The sequence below is a fragment of the Cryptotermes secundus genome, unplaced genomic scaffold, assembly GCF_002891405.2.
Source record: "Cryptotermes secundus unplaced genomic scaffold, Csec_1.0 scaffold2458, whole genome shotgun sequence".
Taxonomy (NCBI): domain Eukaryota; kingdom Metazoa; phylum Arthropoda; class Insecta; order Blattodea; family Kalotermitidae; genus Cryptotermes; species Cryptotermes secundus.
Window position 1 is genome coordinate 184,311 of NW_019736442.1, and position 19,647 is coordinate 203,957.

Consider the following 19,647-nt stretch of genomic DNA (forward strand, 5'->3'; position numbering starts at 1 on the left):
TTTATATCCCTGTTACCAACCCCATTCCAGCTCTGCAAAACAGTGATCCCAGCATCCACTGCACAGTAGGACGCTGGACTCCACATACTGACTCTTGCAGTCATCAAGTACTATATAAATGTATGTATTCACAACACATACGCATATGAACAGCACAATACTCAACGTCAGCACTGAAGTATGCAATATCAATAAGAAATTGCATGAATTAATAAAGGCACAACAACATAAAAATGGTTCTTAAAGAAATAGGATGGGGGTGTGCGCTGGATTCTGCCCCCTCATGATGGGGATCAGTGACATGTGCTTGTAACATTGCCAACAAACATTCTGGTTCCACAAAATGCTTGAATTTCTCAGAAAGCTAAGGAACCAGTACCTTCCCAAGGATTCATTTCAATGGAGTTAGCTGGTTTGTTACATGAAATGCTAGCCCTAGTTTTTAAGTGCTGCATCACAAAATGTTAAGATATAGCCACTATTTATTTAACTAAAAATATATTTAATAAGATGCCTTGTAACAGTATTCACAACAAAACAGAGACAAACTTAAAACTTCTCACTGGACTAAACTGACCGAAGAAATGAAATATTCTTCCACACTTCACATAAATCATATTTTCATATGTACTACATTCACATTTACTGCACAGTGAAAAAATCAATATCAAAATAGTTCAATATAAATGAAATTTGTATTTTCTTTGAATCTAGCATCAAATCCATTTTTTGTAATATCAGGGAGAATGAAAAAATGTATACATACACACAACTACAGCAGCAACTAACTGGCATATTACTACTGAACTGTTTTTCAATCACACACACACACACACACACACACACACATGACCTCAAGTTAGAAAGTGTAAAGCCATGAATGCCCATTCCCTGAAAATAGGAACCATCACCAGAGGCAGATGGCAGAATAAAAATAAACAAGGGATTCAGAACCCTTCAAACTTCATGGATGCATTTACTATGTGATTATCAGTAACATAAAAAATTCAAACATAAGGAAGTTCTCTTGGCAGTATCAGGGTAAAAAGACACACAGCCAAATTACAGGTTTTAGGGAACAACTTCACAACAATGTAAATATGAAACTAAAATAACTGTTACTTAGACAATGAAATGTCTTACAGGGGCATGATGGTTTACTGAATTGGTCACCAACACCATATGCCGGTGCTCGAATGTGGATTCAAATCAAAGGTTAACGCTTTGAACATTTAATTTAGTCTTATACTGAAGTTACTTTGAAATTTTTCATCAGAAGTCCTTATTTAAGATGTGTTGCCCCTAAATTTTCTAAATTTGATCCACATTAAAAGGAATATTCCACAATATGATTTGCTTAATGTACCAATTAAGTCTTGTGGCAGGCTGTTTCTGAATCACACCCATACAGGACCCCATTTACTAGACTGCCAATGTTTCCTTGAAGCAAGTGAAAGGCACATCCAGTGCCAGAAAGCAGTGGAATTTTGTATCAGAGATCATCAGTAACATAATGTGGTGCTGTCAACAGTTTCAGGCCAGCAGCCAAGCTAACTGAAAATCTTGCACTCTAATGAGCAAAATTGTTCCACATCATCTTAATTAATGGTCATACCCCATCTTGTTACTCTTGGAGTTGGCTGTTAATACTTTGGTTCATGCACCAGGATGACACAGTACACATTCACCTACCCACCAGACATTAACCCGGGGCTTCCCACCCTTCCTCAGGTACAATTAATATCAGACTACTACTACTACTACTACTACTACTACTACTACTACTACTACTACTACAAACCGTGAATATAAGAATATCTAATAATGACCAATAATAATGTCACATGTTCAAGGTAATAATGTCCCTCCTTGAAACTAACAGCCTAACCAATGTCTCCAGGAAATCTAACTAACTGTAATAAAACAACTTCATTTTTAATTAATGGAATACAATTAACCTCTGTTTTCTAGTGTGATTCCACATATTTAATCTGTTTCCTTTGACACCATTCCTCAATGACATAGATCAAACCCCTCCTAGGCAACCATGTCACCATTTTTGGTTTTGTCATATAGGAATAACAGTTTACTTCCTTTTTTGCAACGGTATGAAATGAGTATGCATCCTCGAAGTAAATTACATATGACTTTCTCACTGATCCACGTTTAACAAATCTGAGTTCATTTGTCTGTAGTAGTCTCCAGTGGCTGTGCCTGCCTTGTATGCTACCAGCGCTCGAGACAATGAAATGACCTTATCTGAACCAATGTCAAGGACAGAGAACTTTCTTGTCGCATTTCCTCATACCCACAATATTACCCCCAGTACATCTAAGTTCTGCTAGAACTTATGAAATGTCAAATTACTACCTTGATTCACCAAATCAAAGAAATTTTTGTCAATCACAGAGTATTTTTAGATTCTTCCTTTTTCCTGAATATCTGTATCTCATCTATTAGATATAGATCTATTACTGTGTAATTTCCTCCATTCCAACCCTATTCTTCTGTGAACTCCAGTTATGAGGGAAGGCAACTCCACCATCAGTTGATTTAATCCAGCTGTATTTATGTACACAATTAAGTTAATCTTTCAAGCAATCCTTGTTCTGTAACAGAGGTTATGTAATGACACTTATACATAATGTTGCATAAGTTGTAAATTTTTAATTACAAAAATTAAGAAACATAAACACAGCGTGGATAGCGATTTTCACACAAATTCCAAAGTTTTTAGAAATCGCCTAAAAGGAATACTGAGACAGATGAAAAGAAAGAGGCCAACATAGATCATCCTATCCTATTCAAAGCAGTAACTTGTACAAGAATTTCTGAGTCACTTCTATTTTGCAGTACTAGGATCAAGGCAATGGCTGGGCTCCTTTCCAAATTGTGGAACAGCTCATGGCCTTCTGACAGTACATTTGTGTGCTTGTTCTAACACATTATTGACAGGCTGCCCCACACACTTATTTCACATCTCATCACAACACAACACTACAGAACACTTTATACCGTCTGTGGAGTGTGCTCCACTGTTAAAGACACATGCGAACTGTTGATAATGGTGGCTGTGTGACAAATCTGTACTTCTGTCCAAATGCCTCAGAGAAAGTATTACTCAACATGGCAAGATGGGAGCACATCTGTACTTCCTACAAGTGTCACTTACTTGAATAACAAATCTGGTGGCCAACAACGGAGTACGTTTTGCTATGCATCTGTCATAGGATTACAACTCAAAGTGTTTCAAAGAATCAGCAGTATCTGCAGCCTTTTGGTTTCAACATATGCAATCTAAATGCAGACACTGAAAATACCATGGGCAAACAAACTGTTCTGTCTAAAAAATGTTCATGAACTACACAGTCCATCAACAATACAACAGACTGTTCTTTCTTTCACTTTCTCTTTGAACACAACATGTTTCAGCCCTAAAAGGGTTTGTCAGCTGTCTTACTATGCTACAACTTACTACACTGCACTAATATTATCCATTTATAACCTGTGCAACTGCACACTTCCATGATTCAAAACCTCATACTCATACTCTAACTGGTATGTGCTAAAATAGCACACACTGTAGTTCACTTAATTTAAATCAAGTAAAACCTATTAAAATTTTCAAGTGAAGACAACACCACATGCTGCAAAAGGGAACACCATACAAGGGGCAAAATTACAGACTGCAGATATAAGAGAGCAATGGGCTTACAAATAGGAAAACAAGCGACTACAATAAAACATCTGAAGGATACCGATCTAAATAAGTGGATGACACCCCTTGTAAGGTGAAATAAGAATTTTACAAAATTTCAAGATAATTTTAATCATTTTATTTAATTTAAATTAAGTGAACTACAGTGTGTGCTATTTTAGTGCATACCAGTTAGACTATGATTATGAAGCTTTGAATCATGAAATTTACAGCTGCATATGAAATGAATGGATAATATTAGTGCAGTGTAGCAGTTGTAGCATAGTAAGACACCTGAAGATGGCCATTTAGGACCAAAACATCTTACATTGAAAGTGAAAGAAATAAGGAACAATTTGTTGCATTGTTGACCGACTGTGTAGTACATAAACAGTTTTAGACATAGTTAATGCAACAGGATGCTTAAATATAGGATTGCACTGTTCTGCATTCAAAGCTCCAGGATTTATAATTCAAACTGTAGGCCATCAGTTTTGACACATATTTTCCATTTTCCTCAATTACCCAGAGAAATGATGGCATGACAAATGGAAATAGCTCACACTCACTCTCGTCTCAATTATCCCATTAACTGATGCTATATACATAAACTACATGGCTTGAAAAGCATCCTGAATGAACGAAGAACTAAATGCTGTCACGCCCACTGCTGCTGTCTAGGTCCTCATCAGCATCATCAACAACATTGCAAAATTAGCTATTGGTCCATCCTATGACACCTGAATTATCATTCTGCATCAGTAATAAATCCAGCCTTCTTATGAGTGCCTGACATTCACTGGCATTATATTCAGAGTAAATACAAGTTAGTTACAAACAGTGAGTTATGTACAAACTAGCAACTCTCACTACTTCAACAGACAGCACAATCTGACTGCAAGTGATCGCATTAAGCTGTTAATGCCACACCATCCAATGTAGTAATGAAGTCATAGCACAACATAATACTAATTCTAGGAGACCAGCTCCTGCTAGAATCATCATAGAGACATCTGCGAATGCTCCTGTCACAACCCCAAATACAAGCCATCAACAGCTAACCTTCACACAAGTCCCGCCACTAACCTCTGAAGATGGTGGCTCTCATGATGGGATCTGAGAGGGGCCTCACACACAAATGTTTCGTTACAGAATTACCATTAAGGTCACTATATCTTAAAGACAGTGGCTCTTGTGATGGGAATTGAGAAGGGCCTTGCATACAAATCCTTTGTTACAGAGCTGACACCAATAAGGTCTCTGCCCAGTATGGTAGCGCTTGTGTATCACAAGAGTTGAACGCTGGGTGAATGATTTCCCACATGTTTCACAAGTGTAAGGACGTTCACCGGTGTGTGTCCGGAGATGCAGCTTCAAGTTGCAGCGTTTGCTGAAAGCCTTACCACAGACATCACAAACGTTTGGTTTCTCGCCTGTATGAATTCTGCGATGAAATTTCAAATGCTCCTTATTGGTCAAAGATTTCCCACATATGTCACATATACAAATATTCTTCCCTGTATGAGATTTGATGTGCAGTGCCAGAGAGTTCTTGTGTGCAAACACTTTCCCACAAGTTTCACACTGGTTGATCCTTAGAGCAGTTTGAATTTCTGGGTGGCTGACCTTCTTGTGTGAAGATAAATGCCTTGTGTATGGGAATGCTTGGCCACATATGTCACATTTGAATGGGGTGTCTATGGTGTGTATCTTCTTGTGTTTGTTCACTTGATATGAACGTTTGAATGTCTTGTTACATACATCACAAGCATAGGGGCGATTATCACTATGTTTAACACAATGTCGCTTCAAAAGCTTGTTAGTCTTGCAAACTCTCCCACAAACATCACAACTGAAACCTTTCAGAGCCAAGCAATGGTAGTTATTGAGTTTCTCAGCAAGGTTATGTTGGTCATCCTCTGGCTCAACATCTTCTCTTGTCTTTGTCCTATTCAAACTCTTATATTGCATGTGAGATGCGCCTCTAGCTTTAATGTTCTCAACACTGGATTCCTCTGTAGACCTAGAAAGAAGAGAAATCCAATCAATCCATCTTGTTCCCGGGGATCCAACACAATGCTGCCGAATAACCATCACACTGTCTGGAAATGCACTACCCAATGATGCAAATTACAAATATTTGTTCCAGAGTTGTCACTAATATTCCTTTCACATTATACTTTCTTCCTAAGCCATCGTACCAGTTCCTCAAGTTAGACTGTAATTTAATTTCAAAGTACTGAAATCACCTTATTTATTCTGTATGTATATTTAGCAAAAATTAACATATGGGTTATGTTCTTAGACCTCTGGCAGCAGATGTGACATTTACATCTCAGTTCCTTGATGATGAAAATTTAATGCGAACTCCTGCATATTAAGTTCCATAAACTACGTGTTCTCCTGAAGTGTAGCCTTTAAAACCACCTGTAGTTACTATAAGTACCACTAGTATAAACATTTAAAATTATGCACACACAGCATATTTATGGGTTTCACATGGCTCTCAAAATTTATCTAACCACACAAAATAGTCTAGCTTGGTAATGGAGACATAAATATTTTCTGTGCGGCTGGAAGTTAATTCTGAAATACCAAAGTCAGCCTCAATTTTTAAAAAGTGTTAAGATAATGTACAAATAAGAGGTATTACAAACATCTGACATACAGTAATTTAGAATTCATGCAACAAAAGTATGGAGCAATAAACTACAAGGGATAAAATGCGACTTCCTACACTGCCTTAGATAAGTGGAGAGTCAATCTCACTTTACACCCTACACAGCTTGGTTTGGGTTACAGCCTCATCAACTTACAGATGAGAAATCAATGTGTGAGTGGCAATGAAAGTTACCTGTAACACAACTGATAAAAGAACTGAAGCCCTCACTCAGGTACAAGATACAAATCTGTTGACACAGCACCACCGGCAGAATGTTACCCCTCCTAATGGTAATGGCTACAATGTTGCAAAAGTTGTTGCACAATTACTTAGCGTAAGAACCTCTGCCCAAGATATTAAGTTGAAATCATCCGTGCAATCCCGTAACACAAATGTATCTTATATAAAATGAAATAACTGATCTCTCAGCGTAGCAGATTGCATCACTGTAGGTCCAACAGATCCTATGCCCAACATTCCAATGCATTCACCAACAGGGTAAGGGTATAACAGTTGAAATAAGGTAGCTGGTTCCAGAACAAAAAGACACTGATCTGACATCCATTGCACAATCATGTATTTCACATCATGTAGAATCCGTGGCATGGCTTAAAAAATCACAACTGTTTGCTCTAGGACATAACAGAATAAGCAAGAGTACATTTATGATTATACCTATAAACAATAAACCATGACATATTTACTGCATATCTTGCAGATATCAGGTACGTATATCAAGTGAAGTGACTGCACACACAACTCAGTATTGCTAGGTACTGGCAGAATAAAACTCCAGTCTATATGAGTCATTTACTGAAAACCATTAGAAAATGTAAGGATACAGATGAATCTCCCTAGTGTTAAGCCACCACATAATAAAACTTCAATAACTATAACACTTGTAGTGAAACTTCAGGTACGCATGACAAGTGATGTGGTTGCTCTATATTCCAGCTTACTATTGCCATTACTATGAACATGGGTACAACCTCCCTCCAAAGCAACTTATTTAAATCTGTAAAAAAATAAAGTCTGCTAAAACAATACATGATATATACCAACAGAAGGCAATAGATAAATGTGTTCTAAAATACATCATTATGTATCAGACAAAATAGAATTAAACTCACTCCCAGTTCATTACAGCATCTTAAACAAAGCTTTACATACAATGGCTTTTCTGGTGAGCATTGAGAAGTGCTTTGCACACAAACCCTTTGTTACATAAGTGACATTCATATGGTCTCTGTCCTGTGTGGTATCGATTATGTATTACAAGGGTTGAACGCTGTGTGAATGACTTTCCACACGTTTCACACGTGTATGGACGTTCTCCTGTGTGTGTGCGCTGGTGTAGTTTCAAGTTGCATCTCTTACTAAATGCCTTGCCACAAACATCACACACATTTGGTTTTTCACCTGTGTGAATACGACGATGGAACTTGAGGTGTTCCTTATTTGTCAGTGCTTTACCACAAATGTCACACAAACACACATTCTCACCCGTGTGAGACTTTATATGCAGAGACAATGACTTCTTGTGCGCAAACACCTTGCCACACGTTTCACACTGGTTGATCTTGAGAGGATGGTGAGCATCTGGATGATTCGCTTTCTTGTGTGCCACTAAGTACCGTGTGTACGGAAATGCCTTGCCACAAAGGTCACACTGAAAAGGTCTCTCACCTGTATGGAAATTCCTGTGCTCCTGCAACCATGTGTTGACAAAAAAACCCTTCCCACATATCTCACATCTATACTTGTATTCTTCAAAATGTCTCTTGCGATGAGTGGCTAAAGCAGATCTATAAATAGTTGCATAGCCGCATATATCACATGAATGCTTATTCTCTCCTGTATGTTTCTTCTTGTGAATGGTGATATCATATGGGCGCTTAAAAGTCTTGTGGCAAATATCACATGCAAAGGGTCGATCAACACTATGAACGACAAGATGGCGTTTCAAAACTTTCTTTGTTACAAACATTTTACTACAAATATTACACTTGAATTCATCTGCATCTTTAAACTGGTTATGGTCTTTATAATGCAGTTCTAGCTCATGCTGACTAAGCAACGGTATACAACAAATACCGCAAATAAATGGTTTGCTGCCATCTGGGTCCACATCCACTTCGCGGCACGTGTACACTGCTTCAGTGGCTTTCCTTTTCTTTACTGATTTCTTGGATGACTTCTTTGCAATTTTAGCTTTCACACTACCAGATTTCCTGTGGTGAGCAGTGTTGCCATCTTTTATCCTAAGACTGATAATATATCTTTCGCTCGAATACCTAGAAAGAAGAGAAGGATTCTCTCTTAAATCGATATTGATTCGTATGAGACTAATATAAGGCAACACACATATTAATACATTAAATTAAAACCAGGAAGAAATAGCTCTTCTTCTTGCATGGTACAATGAATATGACAATGTGAATTACAACTCAAGAGCAAAAGTATGACCAGCAGCTTTCACCCACCTAATAATTTTGAGAAAATATGAAATCAAAGAATGTTGCCTAAGTGTTGAGATATGTGACACTCTCAAGACACAGCCACGAGTTTTCTATCATAATTTGTAATACAAAATGTATGTGTAAAATGACATGAAAATTTAGAGACTCTAACTACAACAAAAGAAAAGTGTACGGTGCTCCTATCTCTGACTAACTTCATGATACATGAACCCTATCACTAATTATTACTGTCAGTCACTCAGCATTATCTAACAGAACCCTCATGTCTGCAGTGAACCAGTTAACAACTGAACAGTACTACATCATTCATATTTTAACATTAATGAGTTAAAACCATACATACATGTCAAATCATCATGCTGCTGCTCCAGCTAATTCCAAGTGCTGTACTTCCATCACCAAAATTCTTTCATTACATTTCATCAGAAATGAAGACAATGGGCCAAGACAAAAAGTATGCATGTATCAATGTCTTCATTTATGATATGTGATGTAGATCACACAAGAACCTACATTGGATTGAGGTTCTCAAAGCGATGACTATAGACAGTACTACCACACAGAATGTGACACCATGTAGTCTGGTATACTTTACAAATGTTTCAGAGCAACACACTGCCTCCATCTTAGGGGGCAAAGAGTAAGTCGAGCTCTTTGCTGCTTCTTGGTTGCTGGTGTGGCTTACCCTTCACTCCAAAAGTTAGACAACTGACAACTTCTACCAAACTACATGGCACCTCATCCCATGAGACAATACTCTTTCAAAACAACCTATATTTACTTTAACACCTCACCAATATCTGGCACACCCAATTTTCTTTATTGCCATGTGCCCCCAAGAGTATATGTTCCACCTAATACTTCTTGACTGTTCTCTTATATCACATTCATATGCCCGAACTATTACCTCAGTAATGAGTTCCAAACATACTAATGGAAATTTTCTTTCTCTGCCCAGTGGGGTCAGTCGGTCAGTCAGTCCACTGGTTCGTTACTGCACTAACTATGACTGTCAAAGCACTTAACTCATCAAACATTGAAACAAAAATAACTCTAACCTAACTCATTCGCACCCGCAACCAGCTGGTGTCTGGATAAACACTGCAATGTGTAGATTATCATTCCCAGTTTCAGTCAGGTAGCAAAGTGCACAAACAGTTCTCACTAGGGCACTGAATATATCTTGGAGCTGGTCACTGTATTCATAGATCGCAGATGCATGAATACTTCCTTGGCCTGATCAACATGTTATGGTTATTCCCCTTCTTTACTGTCTGTTGTTTCAGCATGCTTGTAGTTCAACAATCTGTCTGCTCACATCAAGCAGCATGTTTTAATAAAAAAACTTATCATGGTAAGTAAGAAGATAGTGAGCAGTCATCATACAATGCAATCACTTGAAAGTGAAGGGCCTACTTCTCCAGAAACTACTGCAATGAGTGACGTTTCAGATTTCATTCATGCAACTGTTATAAATACCGTATTTACGCATGTATAGGCCGCGTGCGTGTATAGGCCACGGCACAATTTTCAGACAGAAATTATAGAAAAAATAATTTTCTTGGAATATTATTTCAGGAGTATTACACCCTGTATTACTAATTATGAATATAATTTTTTTTTAAATGAAGTGTGATTTCGAATATTTCGAATATAAGCCGCACCCCAGTTTTCCTCTTGAATTTTTGGCAAAAAATGTGCGGCCTATACATGCGTAAATACGGTAGATTCGCTTAGTATTTCTGTGACCAAACCAACTCCCATGCTAGTCAAATAATTGGTGCTGTACCATGCCCCTTCACAAAACCCCCATTATTTCATACATGGCCTCTGGTAAGAGTACCAACACTGGAGATATTCTTGGGGTTGATGCTTGTATGCAGAACAATACAAAAGCTGAATCTTGGAATCTACTGGACCAAAGATATTGCTACTGGAATTCCAATATTTTCAAATGCAATGTCCTGAAACCCTTCTGAAAGTATTCTGCATTCTATCTCAATAACAGCAGAATGTGGTAACAGTACAGAGAGACTGCACAAAATCAGGCCAATACTTGAGATACTGAGTGATAAATTTTCAATGGTGGATATCCCCAAAGGTTAAGCCTAGAGAGAACTAAGATTCCTGGTCTAGAAAACACAAAAAGAAATTATGACATATGGAATTATGGTACGAATGGTGTGCCAGTCAGTGCCAGGGTATATTTGTAAATTGGTGATGTTACTGGTGGTATAAGGATACTGGTTCTACCTTTTGAACTCCAATCTTCAGAAGATGTACACAGTGTAAACAGGCAACAATTACAACAGTGTCCATATAGCAAAACAACTGTAGGAACAAGGTACAGAAGGCTATGACAAGCAAAAAATTGGCAAAATACAAGAGCTACCAACTGACCTCCAACATCACCATAAGACACTGAGGAAAGATGAAATGATATTTTGCAGGGATGGTGAAGCGGTTCATTTATCATGGATGGGTAACTAATATTAAAAAAAAAAGTAATGGTATCCCTGTAGCAGGCCCTCAAGGCTTCCACACTTTCTAGGCATCACCTCACAGATGTCAATCAGACTGTCAGCCTTACAAGCCAAACACCCTTTACCACCAGTCAGAGTCACAGTCAGGCCAGGATTAGATCAAATAAAAAATACAATAACCTCATGGGTAACCGAATGCACGACCTTCCACCTTGTAACATAATCCCTAGATCAACATTACCATGTGCCCCTGTTAACAATTTTATTACACCAAATTCTGCTGAAATAGATGGAAGTGGCAAATTTAACAAGAGAATTAAAATAGAATATGTGGCACATTACACTGTATCCATGCATGGGGTGCCCAATTCATACCAATAATTGGCCATTTATCCTATTATGAGGAAAACTGATAAGTGGCCAAGGAAGTGTTTTAATATCTGCTCCAGTGCACCCTGTTTAATTTCCAGCAGCTATTTACGATGTCAAATCGAGAAGGATGGAATATCTGGACTTCATGAAAACTGTGTCCCATGCCTTACTTCTGGAAAGGAAAAGGGGCCTATGCAACATTACTCCATTACCAGCAAGACAGAGACAACCCCTACTGCATCAATGTCATCCTCTAGATATTTCATCGCCATGAAGAGCCCTAAGAACAGGCCCTATATTTCATCCAGATGGCAAGAGAGAAACACATTTTGCTGAAATTTGCAGCAGTCTGGAGTGAGAGTAGCCCCACATCAAGGTGATGAGCATATTTCAGGAACAACATATCTGATGGTATTGATGAAACTGTGGTGTTCCTCTATATATGAGAGGTACCATGCCCTAAGAGCCTACTAAAACATCTGCAAAAGATATGTACAAATTTTCAGATTCCTGTGTGTCATCGATAACAGGTAAAGTGTCTCAGCATTTTCCTGGTCAATGAATGCACTAAATGTAACCCAACATTCAAAAAAGGCTGGGATGAGCATTTAAATTGCCTACCAAGTTGTGGGTACTGAACAGGTGCACACTTATAAGCAGCAATGGTAGCACCCCTTTAATGAGGCACTAGCATTTGCTCCTTGTGGCACGCCACCGGTAAGAATATAGCAAGAGCCACATTTACGGAAACAGTGTGTGTAACATGTTGCTCAGGTAGGCACTCATAGTAGGAAACTTTACACTGAACACACTCCCCCCATGACACACAACAGTAACGAATTCAGCAACATTAGGCATGAATTTCCTTCATTAAATGTGAATAACCACACAAAGAAAAATATCCACTGTGTGACCTGAAGATCAGAGAACCCTATTAGATGGCAGACGGATGAGTATGGAACGGGAAACAAACATTCAAGAAACATGTTACACTGCCGAAGAAAAGACTACATATCGATCAAATGTGGTGCCTCATCAAAATGAGGTCTTCATTCCTTAATTAAGGAAAGAGTAAAAACAGGGGACAATAAAATTTGGTTCTGCAACTGCAACACTTTTGATGTAATTTAAAAGACAGAAATTCACAGTGTCAGGAGGAGGCTGTATCCAAGATGAATATTTCATAAATAATTACATCTTTCTAACATTCAAATTCAAGTATGTAACGTTAACAACTCACATGTCTATACAGACCATGACAATGTAATGAACACAACACCAGACAAGAGAGACAGCAATTAAAAACAATTCAATACAGAACATATAAAATTGAAGTATATGACAAAATTTTGTCCATCTTTCTGACACCCTGGATTTCGTTGCCAAGAGCTCAGCAGTGCCGATAGTATCCTATCTCCACAAAGACCAAACAGTTTACTCATAAATTACACACTACCTCATATAATTCTCAAAACATTTTAATGACACATTAAATGAAGCATCCGCCACACTCTTTTTGAATGTTAGAAATTTGTAACCATGAGGAATGAGCATACACAGGTTATATTTCACTATTATTCACTAATACTCAAAATATTTAATGCCATTTATTTCTTACTATGCATTTATTTTGTACAGAATAATCTGTACTGTACAGTTCAGCTAGATGTACAGACTTCATTATGCACTGGAGGCACAAAATGCATTTGAATTACATCAAAATAACATACACGATGTATCAGGGATTTGTTAGGACACATTTTTTTAAATTTTGCCCTGAAATGCCATCTGTTGGCGAGTTGTGGTGTTAAGATTCTTGAAGTTTCAGCTGTGGCTGTCTATAATTTCAAAGCGCAAGCATCGATGCATCATGTGTTATGACCTTGAATGTAACAGTACCGTTCTGACGCTTGTTGGAAATGGAGGCTGAACAGAGAGCCAACATCAAATTTTGTTTGAAGTTAGGCAAAACAGCCGGAGAAGTGTACGAAATGATGAAAAATGTGTACGGTAGTGACTGAGTCGCTCGATGGTATGCTGTATTTCGTGACAGCAGGGAAAACACTGAAGATGCTCTACGTTCATCAAAGCCGAGAACAAGGTGAACTGAAGAGAATGTGAAGTGACAAAAATCCCTGTATCAGACAGATGTGTTTCTGCAAGACGCATCAAGGAGCTTTTGGGAATGACAAAAAGTACTGTGCTTCAAATTTTGACCAAGGATTTGGGCAAACAGAAGGTCTGTGCGAGGTGTGTACCGCATGCACTGTCAGGCGATGAAAAACATGCCAGAGTGGAACACTGCAGACATGTTATGGTAGGCCAAAAGTGATATAAAATTTACAAAATCGATTGTTACTGGTGACGAGATATGGTGTTTTCAATATGAGCCTCTCACAAAGCGGCAGAGTGCAGCGTGGTTGAGCCCAAAGAAGCTGAAACCAAAGAAAGTGTGCATGCAGAAGAGACAAATAAAGACACTGCTAACCGTTTTCTTCGATTCCAAAGGAATCATTCACAACGAATTTCTGCCAGAAGGTCAAACAGTGAATTCGGATTACTATCTCAGAGTCCTCAATCGTTTGTGGGTGAGAGTTCTTTGAATTTGACCTGAATATTGAGAGCAAGGTTCCTGGTCACTCCTCCACGACAATGCCCCACCCCACAAATCGAAGATCGTGCGTGATTTTTAGGCCAGGAAAGGGATCAGTCCTTGATCATCCTCCATATTTGCCAGATTTGGCTCCAGAAGATTTCTGGTTGTGCCCAAAAGTTAAGTTGGCGATGAAAGGAGACTGTCACGACACCATCCAGGGCATCCAAAGGGAATCTACCACAGTTTTAAATGCGATTCAACAAAAGTACAGTGACTGTTTAAAAAAAAATTCAATTGATTCCAGCTATGTACTGATTCAGAAGGAGATTATTACAAATAAAAAGAGTGAAATTTTGAAAATTATTCTTGTCTTGTATTTTTAATGAACATAGTCCCAACAGAATCTGGACACACTGTGTATGCCGTTATAAAACTGTTGTAGTCAGTGCACATACAGGTAGGTATACAAACAGTCACAAAATCAACATCATTAAAACCATATAAATCAGATGATCAGGTAAACAATCTTGCAAGAAAAACCTTTCCTCTTTATGTTTTCAATGTGATTACAGTGATCAGACTATACTGCAATCATTTCTCCATATACCTCTCTACTTGCATTCATCACAACATAACATACAACATGTATTTTCGTTTATTATTGCCTTCCACTGACACAGGTGTACACATGCATGCGCGCATAGAAGTCTCCTTTCATTTTTAGCACTGCAACAATCAGATGTACTAAGAGTCATAAGCTCCACCCTTCAAGTCACCTACTGAACCACCATACACAACACCAAACCGCCCATTCTAATTAAAATATAGCACTGATACTATTGGCCGAATTCTTAAACTGAAAATGAGATATTACATTTTACTACATTCTTACTATATCAGATGGGCCAGGACTCATTTAATTAACTGTGATCCAAAATTATGGGAGCAAAGGGCAAGTATCCATAACTGTGAATAGGGGAGGAGGAGAAATCCTAACAACTGGGAGATAACAGGCTCTCAGGCCAACAACAACAACATTAGGCTATTATAAAATGTCTCTAGCATTAGCAAATTACTTTCTTCCAAACTGTGACAAATCACTTTTCCTCAGTCAGTGTTCTGTCCTCTTCACACACTAGTATCACGAGAACAAAGGTTACTTGGATTCAGAGATGTGGCTTATGATTTCAGTATGTCAAGAAGATATTCATATTCTCCAACATGGCACATAACAAGAACTTGTGTTGTGGACTTAAGATCTCCGGGTCCATAGAACCAAAAGCCATCAACACACCTCAACCACAGTGGGCAGACTAGATATACTGTCAAATGCATAACAAAATGCAAAGCTCAGTTGTTTGGCTGGATGTTCCATATAACAGTTACGGGTAATGAGTGAACTGTATAAAATGACATGAGATTAAGGATGGCCGATTTAAAATGAAGGCACCTATGACATTCTACAGAGCCAAAGTGTACATGCACAGAAAAGTACATAAAAGACTAGATCACTATAGCTTTCCACACATATCAAACCAGGAGGCTTCCAAATACAACTTGGGTGTGATACCATAAATGTTCTAATCAGAGTCTACAGCAAAATGTATAATACAATGCTAGAACATCTTATCTACACCACAAGAATGAACAAATAGGAATATCTCAGAAATAACCAACTTTACCTATTCTTTATTCCTGCGCAACTTTGTACTTCATAATGGGGATGACCAAAGATTCAGGATGTTGGAGAAGAGAATGGTCTGATAACATGTGTCATACATATAATATCAGGGCGGAAAACAAAGTGTTGCAAGTAGTATGTGGAAGAGAGGAAACACCTGGTTGGTGGATGAGAAATGAATGAAACTTTGGGTTGGAAAAATAAAGAAAAGGCCACCTGGGAAACAGAAGTGACAATCCCCAAGTGCTGGCATTTCAGGGCAATGACTGGACTGAACGATTCCAACGGCATATTACTGTCAACAAGATTATGACATTGCTGATTCAGTAAAATGCAGAAAATTGCTGAACACCAGAGCAACAAAAATTGTGCTCTGTGGACTTGGTTGAACAATATACTTATATACGTGTATTCCATACAGAAGCCGGTACAATGACTTTCAGCAAATAACAACTTATTACTCATTTTTATAGGCTACATGTTTCAGTCTTTCACCATCAGCCTCCAACCACCAAATATGCAAACATAATCTGCAAAATTTTCTTTCATGCTCAAACTGTTGTTGTTATCGTTATTGTTTTCATAAAACAAATTTACTGGGGTGGGTCCATCAGTATCTCTGTACCTATTTCTGTCTGTATGGCTACAATGTTCAGCCACATGAAATTTTATAGTCATTTAAGTAACCAAACACAGCAAATCACAAACCCAGACATTGCACTTTGTGAATCTATCAATTATATCCATATATATGCAGAACTATTTCCAAATCTACTCCCACTGCCAGCTGTTGATTTCAATCACCAGATCTGTTTCCATCTTCCCCTCTATAAACTCACTAGCCACACTTATTACTGGTTCCCTAGCATTTGTGCCTGTACTCCATACGTATAACCATCACTGCTATAGACTGAATGGACAGTAAATGCATGCTAGCTTAATGTAGGCTGCTGAAATGAAACCTGTCTATGGAGCTGCTAGCAATTATGGCCAATGGTGGGTGAAGGTGCAGTTATATGACACAACAGAAATTGACAACACACTGTGCAACACAAGGGTCCTGTTAGTGGAACACTATTGAATAATCAAATGCCTGCAATCCAAGGGCAACATACGTCCAAAAAGAGACGAGCAAGTCGCTCAGTTCCTTTATCCTACCCTGCCATTACCATCAAAGCATAGCATTATGGCAGATCTTGGTGCACATCTAAAGAAACTGGCAAAGAACAGTCACTAGAAGTAACTTCAGGTAGCACAACACATGATTTTATGTTTCCTGCACTGTTCAATTGTTGGACCAGTCTACATATAGCCCATACTTGTCACCCTAAAGAATATGGCAAAGAGCTTCTAATTTGAACAAAAGTTATCAGGTGACAATTGTACAGTGGTTCCACAGTAAACCAGGAGGTTTTGGGAAGAAATAAGCCATCAGCTGGTGCATCAATGGGATGCCTCAACACCCTTGAGAACTAGTTCTAATGTCCTCTAATCCTCTGCCCAGAATAATGACTAAATGTGTTTCATTTGAACAAGCCTACTATGACAATTCCTCCTCAGATGGGCACTGGTCTTGTGGCCAATCTGTAATTCACAGCCCAAAGGACATTTCAGCTATATAACCTTCATATTCACTAATGGGTAATAATGATTGCTGACTAATACAGTATATCCACAAATACAACTTTGTTTTTCAAAATGGTATTTAAAAAAATACCGCACTACACGTTTTGGTCTTTAAACCATTACCAGGCATTTCTAAATAATAGTTAATCATTTCTAAGCTGCATGAGCAATGTATCTATTGTTACTGGTCTTGTCACTTAAGTACAAATGTTACACATAAGTATATATACATGTACAAGTACTCAATGTTTTTATATATATAAATAACTAAAATACTGATCATCAATTGACAATATTCTTGAAATTATTTCTTAATTTTAAGGCTCGGCTTCTTTACTGACATGGGGGGCTATTATGGGTGGTTAACACACAATATAGATTGAAAAAACTCAATTCCATAAAACCGCGCATTGTACTGTGGCAAAACATTTGATGTTCAAGGTAAGGTGGCAATGAAAAACTGAAATTGCCACAAAAATAAACAAATTTAATAAAACCTTATTGCAAAAATACAGCTAGCAGTATATGGAATATGTATGTACATCGTATACACAATACGAGTATGCTGAGGACTGCCTGTACTATTCCCCACATTAGCCAACATATACAATGAAACTCCAAGACAATTTGTGTTAAAACAATTACCAAAACTGCAGCTCAATCAAGTAAGAGTGTCCAAATCTGACAACATACGTGAAGCCTGATTATTAGTTTATGAGAATCACCGTTGCAATACCCTTCAATGAACGGGAACTTCCTCACACTATTAAGACCTAAAGAATGTGTTTCTTTTGGTGTGCCACAAGAAGAGTTTTAGATACAAAACTTTTATTGCAGACATGACACCCATAAGGTCTCTGCCCTGAGTGGTAGCGTTTATGTACTACAAGAGTGGAACGCTGTGTGAAGCACTTGCCACACATCTCGCAGATGTAGGGACGTTCACCAGTATGGGTGCGCTGATGAACTTTCAAGTAGTCCCTAGATTTGAAAGCTTTGCCACAAACAGCACACACGTTTGGCTTCTCGCCAGTATGTATCCTGCAGTGTAACTTGAGGTGCTCCTTGTTTGTCAGGGCCTTGCCACAAACATCGCAAAGAAAAACGTTGTCTCCCGTGTGAGAAGTTACATGCAAAAGGAGGGACTTCTTGTACGCAAATGTTTTGCCACATGTGTCGCACCTATTGCATTTTGCATCATGTTGAGAGTCTGGATGGTTTGCCTTTTTGTGGGCCAGCAGATTGTTCTTGTATGGGTAAGCTTTCCCACAAATATCGCACTTAAACGGTTTTTCACCAGTGTGTATGTACTTGTGCTCCTTCAATTTGAAATCAGAATAAAATCCCTTTCCACATATCATGCAAAAGACCTTGAATTCCTGGAAGTGTCTCTTACGATGTACTGCAAGGTATGCTTTCTGAGTGGTTGCATAGCTGCAAATATCACAAACATGATTTCTAGCCTCAGTGTGTATCTTTTTGTGTAATGTCACTTCATATGATCTCTTAAACTTCTTCCCGCACACATCACAGACATGTGGCCGATCGTCATTGTGTATTACCATGTGACGCTTCAACAACTTCTTGGAAGCAAATGTTTTTCTACACAAATCGCATTCATAGTTGTAGTGCCAGTCACGACAAGTAATATCCCTTTCATAGCGCAACTTGCTCCCGAAACTCTCATTACATGGGAGCTGTCCATGGAGAACAAGAGGTGCTTCACACTCCAACGTACTTCCCGACTTTTCCAATACATTAGCCTTGAAAACTCTACTTTTCTTGGTGCCAGATGAGCAGCCACCAGCTTTTCCAAGAACGTGACTGATAGCTTCAGTTGCAAACCTAGAAAGAAAGATCCTTTGTGTTTTACTTCAAATCGTTATTTTAAATATTGCAAAAGCCAATAAAAATAGCAACATTCTACCCCACTCTTCTCAGTGTCCTATTCAATCTGCATTACAACCAAAATATAAAAAGAAATATTCTGCTTTGCATTTATCAGTCCTCTATGAAAAACCTGCTGCTCACACAATTTTACACTCAAAAT

At 38.3% G+C, this 19,647-nt stretch overlaps 1 protein-coding gene across 12 annotated transcripts in view; it reads right to left on the minus strand.

Annotated features, from left to right (window-relative positions):
• The window catches only part of LOC111869995 (zinc finger protein 260), a 303,781-nt gene that overhangs the window by 169,023 nt on the left and 115,111 nt on the right, over positions 1 to 19,647 (minus strand). The window lies entirely within an intron of this gene.